At 39.0% G+C, this 5848-nt stretch overlaps 1 long non-coding RNA gene across 1 annotated transcript in view; it reads left to right on the plus strand.

Moving 5' to 3' along the window:
- The window catches only part of LOC118160762, a 6460-nt gene extending 1015 nt beyond the window's left edge, over window positions 1–5445 (plus strand). The window contains exons 2-3 of the long non-coding RNA XR_004747664.1: window positions 1248–1370; window positions 2950–5445. This is a non-coding gene — a long non-coding RNA (uncharacterized LOC118160762). The remainder of the gene's footprint in view (window positions 1–1247; window positions 1371–2949) is intronic.
- The last annotated feature ends 403 nt before the right edge of the window (window positions 5446–5848 follow it).

Here is a 5848-nt window from a genome sequence, read left to right on the forward strand (position 1 = left end):
CTTCCCTTCCCTTCCCTTCCCTTCCCTTCCCTTCCCTTCCCTTCCCTGCCCTGCCCTGCCCTGCCCTGCCCTGCCCTGCCCTGCCCTGCCCTGCCCTGCCCTGCCCCTATCCCTTTTACCAGCTCTGCCTCCATATGCATTTCATGAGTTGATTCAAAACATTAACATGAAAACCAGAGTGGACTATAGCAATGCAAAGGCATCCCTTGGAGATTTTGTGACACTTGTAATGTGCTATATCGTCCTGTGCCACACAAACCTCACTTTTTTTCTTTTTATTTGCAAAAGTCTCTTCCATTCAGGTACACAATGTTGTACAGTGTAAACACATGTGAGCACTAGCACACATGGAATTTAACTGCTTTTAGACAACACCTTTCTAATGCTCTTTATGACAATCTGTACGGTGGACAGAACATAGAAATTGGCATAAATGCTGTTATAAGTATGCTTAAATCAGTCATACAATGATGATTTACATTGATTAGACACTTGACTCAATATTCCAAAGAAAATATGAATATCCATCTGAAAAACACTAAATAGTGGTTGGTAGCATCTTCCTTAATTTTATGGCAACATCTTAAAACACATATTTATATATTTTCACAAAATATTGTCTTTGGATCTGATCCTTCATTACCTCATTGCAAATATAAAACTCAGAATTAGTAACTATCCAGTAAGGACCTAGATTAAAAAAAAATACAATTAGTTTGACACAGATTTTCATCAGAAACAATAGTAAAGTCTCAAATGATGCCAGACAAGTAAGGACTTGATAAAATAAAGAGGAAATCAAGGCCAGCCCATGTCTATTTAATCAAGTAAAAGATGAGGTAAAAGATGTAATATGAACAAGTTGTTGCTCAATTACTGTTCAAGTTTTGTTAAATGAGTTGACTGCTACCCTATTTACATAATAAAATCTCCACTTATGCTTCATTGAGCCTCAGCCAGGCCTTAATTGAGAATTTATGGTTGAGCTCTGAGTGGAAGTAATAAACTTGAACATTAATTCAATGTGCAGCAGTTGGCCTGAATTCACTCTTTTTCATGACACTGATGAGCAGTGCCCATTCATGCAAATTTCCTGTAACAAGAAAAGACTTGAACTGGAATTATACAAGGGGCTGCCAAAAATTTGGAGCCCAGCTTGAATGCACCTGGATTTCCCTGTATGTACATATAAAACAAATTTACCTTTCCTATTTTTTTTTTTTATTTTTTTTTTTTCCATGTGTGAGCTCATAACGTGCAGAAAGTCTCTTCAAATCAAATAAATCCCTTTCTGGAAACTGCCACATCAGCCAAATTTGCCAAAGAGAGGAAGTTTTTTGCTACTGTCTAAAGTTCCATGTGTTCCTTCGGTGAGTGTCTCACAAGTTGCCCTTCTCTGCTGTTGTGATTCATTTGTACATAGGGTTCTTTATCAAGGAATGGTAGGATGGTATCCCACAGTGGACTAAAATTCACTCAGGAAAGCCTTTAATCATGTTGATAGCTAAAGGATGGGCCATTTGGGTTCAATTCTCTTCCTTGCCAGCCTTTCCTGTGTGGTCATTTGTAAAATATTTAAGACCCAGACGCAGAAGTAGATGACTTTGAAGTAGATGACTTTGAGGAGAAGCACCAAAATGGCAACAAAATCTTTAGGTTTTAAATATGTATAAAATCTGTTCTCTAAGCAGTTCATAGGAGAAATGCAGGTTGAAGGTGAGACATCTAAATTTAGTCATCTACATGAAGGTATGTACCAATGTGCCATGTGTCTTAAATAGCCTTTATGGTCAGGGGTAACCAGAGAGATTTTTGGTACCCTTGAAGCAGATGCCTAGTGCCTGAATTGCACTGTCTGGGGTACACTGGCTAGGGGCTGGATTTAGTTATTTAAGCACAGGCTGGAAGGTCTCTGGCCTTTCTGATGGAATGAATTTTTCCAACACAAGTTTTAGTGGGTAAGGGTTGCAAAAGAGTGACCATGTATGTGGTACAGGGGTCCCAGGCAAAACATGGAGCAGAGTTGTGATGCAGGAGGAACACTTGGAAGCTCTGGTTGCCACTCATTGTTTTTTAATCTGTGAGAGGGTACTTCAACACCCACTAGGAAGCCAAGGCGAAGAACACGTCTACAAGTGTCATAAAGTAGCCTTTTTAGGAGATTGCTTGTGTTAACAAAATCAAAAGGCAGAACAGGGAGTAGAGCAGAGGAGAGAACTTTTCTCAGGATCACTAGTTAGTGTTAAGCTATTATACTTCCTGAATATTCCAATTTGCACTCGAATATACTATTTTCTTAGTAAAACTACTATATTTATTTAGAGATTTTAGTGTTCCTTACCAGCTGAGACTAACACTTAATCTTCAAACTTTTCTTAGTAAGCCTGGTGGGTTGTCCACTAGAATCTGATTCTTTGATCAGCAGCTTCTTACAGCCCTAAGAAAAACACATCTTCCTGCATCTACTCCTCATAGCATCTCGCCACATGTAGCAGTCCATGCTTCTGTGTCAATTACTGGGGCAATCTGTTCTGAACATGCTGGTAGAGATGCTACGGCCCCTCAAAGGCTTAGGTACGGCAGGGAAGCTGCAGACACCTGCTGAGAACAGGTGTTCTCTAAGATGACTATTTGCTTGTAAAAATCAAAGGGAGCAGAGGGAGGAAGAAGCAGTGGATGAAAGCTGCTTTTCGTGATTTCAGAAGGTCGGGAGTGCCTTCTGCAATAAAAGGCTGATGTGTGTCTGGAATAATGACATGTCAAACATAGAGAGATTAATAGATATTGGCTTTATGGGATTAGTTAATTAAGATTTGTTATTTGTATGGGGTTGGTTATTTGTTGTATGACATACAGGAAAGTAATACTGAAATAAGCAACAAATAAGGGCTTTTTTTTTTTTCTTTTTTATTTATTTATTTTTTTTCTTTTTTTTCTTTTCTTTTCCAGGAAACTTCTTTTGAAGAAATACACATATAGGACCGCCTGGGACCTACTTCCCCAAATTAGTGAGGCTGTGTGCTCACCTGAATAAGCATTGAGTTCCCATTGAATAGGAAATGAGATACATGGGGAAATCAGTGAACCATGATGGAGTGAAGGGAGAGTTATCTGAATCAATATATGTACCACTGACATTATTTTTGCAGAATCACAGAGGAGTTGTGATGGGAAAGAACCTCTGGAGAGCATCTTGTCTAACTCTCTTGCTCAAAACAGGATCAACTGGAACAGGATATTCAGGGCTGTGTCTAGACAGGTTTTGAGTATCTCCAAGGACAGAGAGTCTGCGACCTCTCTTGGCAACTTGCTCAAGGACTCACTCCAGTATGCCCATGTATCTCTTGTACTGGGTGGGGTCTGTTGAGATCCCTCTGAATGGCAGCACAACCGTCTGATACATCAGCCACCCCTCCCAGTTTTCTATCATCTGCAAACTTGCTGAGGATGCACTCAGTCCCATCATTAATGAAGAAGTTAAACAGTTCTGGACCCACTATAAATTCCTGGGCTATGCCACTAGTCAATGGCCACCATCTCCATTTTATTCTGCTGGTCACAACCCTTTAAGCCTTTTCCTATAAATGGGAACAGGCAAATTGGATGGAAATTCACATTATTAAAATATCTAGATTACTCACTGGAGCACTTCTCTTGATTGAGAAAGGCATCATCCCCAAAAGGTTGTGCTCCACCTTGGAGTTGTAATTTCCAGGTCAGAAAAGCTTCATACTAATTGGAAAATCCCTCATGTACTGGGAATACCTGGAGCTGTGCCTTCATTTTTTGCTCACCTATCCTTACTGAGCCCTCTATGCTTGGCTGTCAGTTACTTCTGAAACTTAATCACAGCTAGCAAAATCCCTACACTCATACAGGGTCAAACTTTGCTCATTAAATGTCTTGGTCCCAGCTTTTGAGAGAGGCAATGCCAGAGCTGAGATGTCAATACTCAGAACACCTGGGATGGCACAGCTCGTGCCACCCACACTGTCAATGTTGTGCATCTCACAGCTGAACAGAACACAGAACCTAGACCCCAGTTAGGAGGACAGAACAAAAACCCCAGTACTATCACATCCTCTATAGTGAACTGTACAAAATCACACTGATGCTTCAGCTTGCATCCAGAAATACTGCTTTTGTTTTTGTGGGGTATTACAACCACATAATTAAATCTTTTCTGCTCAGGTTTTGTAATCAGCCTACCCACATCTGCACCCGTGGTGTTGACTTTCCTTCCAGCAGTTAAGTCTCATACTGAGTTTTCAGAGCCAGTTACTGTAGCTGGTCCCTTCATCTGCATAAAGAATTATGCCTGCACATCCAAGGGGGCAACAAAATAAACCCCCTCAGACTACTCAGTGTCAGAGCATGAGGCTCTCCTCTAGATTTCTCTTTCTTTAGAACTTCATCAACAACTACTGATGGAAGAAATTGTTTCATGTTTCAGCTACAAAGTTGTGAAAGTCAAGCTGCAACTGGGAGTTATTTCACGGGATGTGGTATGTCAGGAGAAGGACGTACACACCAGAAGAATGCCTCTCCCTGTGTCTTTATTTTATTTCTAAGTTTTGTAGTCCTGTAAGACTTAGTCCTATAATACCAGCTTTGCACTCACCAAGGTATAACCTTTATGAACCTAACTCTATCCAGCAAACACCCCCTGTCTTCAGCCTTCAAAGGGGTGAAGGAATACTACTGCTTTATACCACATTATTTAGGGGCTTCCTAGAGTTCAATATATTAATGCAGTTCACTCCATTCAGCAGCAAATCTATTTTGTCTTTAGGAAGGTTATATTCAGCTGTGCAGAATGTGAGAAATAATCCCAGTCATGTCAGGCAATTAAAGTAGTATTATTCCTTACAACTTTAGTTCTTAATTTACTGTTTGAATCCCTACACTGTTAAGTCAAATATTTTTATAGAAAAAATCAACGTGGCAACACACAATAATGTTAAAGCCTTACACCTCCTACATCTTTTTTTTCTGTATGAGAGCATTAGAGTCTGGCATGCAAACAAGATAATTTAATATTTAACCTGAAATTTAGGCAATGAGATTGTTCTTAAACTTATAGATGAATTAATCATTTAATGAGGCTTATTTAAATTATAGAATTTATTAAAGGGATAATTAAGGTTAATTATTTTTTTTTCCTTAGTTTTCCAGCTTTCCATGCCTTTGTTTGCAGTCAGTCATTTGCAACATTTTAAAAATTGAATTGTGAGCTGGAATTTTCCAGACTTATTTAGAGCTCAGTGGCAGTTCTGGGGAGGAGTGAAGATCCAAGTAAAATTGGTTTAGATGCTTATGATTTCAGACCAGAAATGAACAACATTCTTCAGCCTGGCTACTGATCTTTCATGGGAATAATTTGAAAACAGATGAATATGTTTTGTTCTAACTTGGCTTATGATTTCTTGGGTATATTCCTTTAATGACTTGGTTTTAAGGTTTATGAGCATGATTTTTTTTTTTTTTTTTCATAGATGTGCAGTATAATTTTCTACAAGGATTATTCTTAAAAAATGATTTTAAGCTCTGCTTCGAAAATAAACAGAAGTAAACACAACTGATATTTTCCCATTACATCGTCATACTTCAGAAAATACACATTTGTCAAACCACAGTTCTCAATGAGAACATATCAATTATGACAAATCTTCTGTCACAGAAGCTTCCTAACATGCTGGTGAGTTTCCAGTCTAGGGGAAACAAAAAGTCTGGAATTAAGCTCACTAAGCAGTGTCTTTCTGTGGTGTCTGTAGGTGAATGAGTGAGCCTCAGCTTTCTCTAACTGTTAGAGAGAGACAACTACTCCTAAGGCATGATTTAGATAAAC

This window comes from Oxyura jamaicensis, chromosome 1 (genome assembly GCF_011077185.1).
Source record: "Oxyura jamaicensis isolate SHBP4307 breed ruddy duck chromosome 1, BPBGC_Ojam_1.0, whole genome shotgun sequence".
Taxonomy (NCBI): Eukaryota; Metazoa; Chordata; class Aves; order Anseriformes; family Anatidae; genus Oxyura; species Oxyura jamaicensis.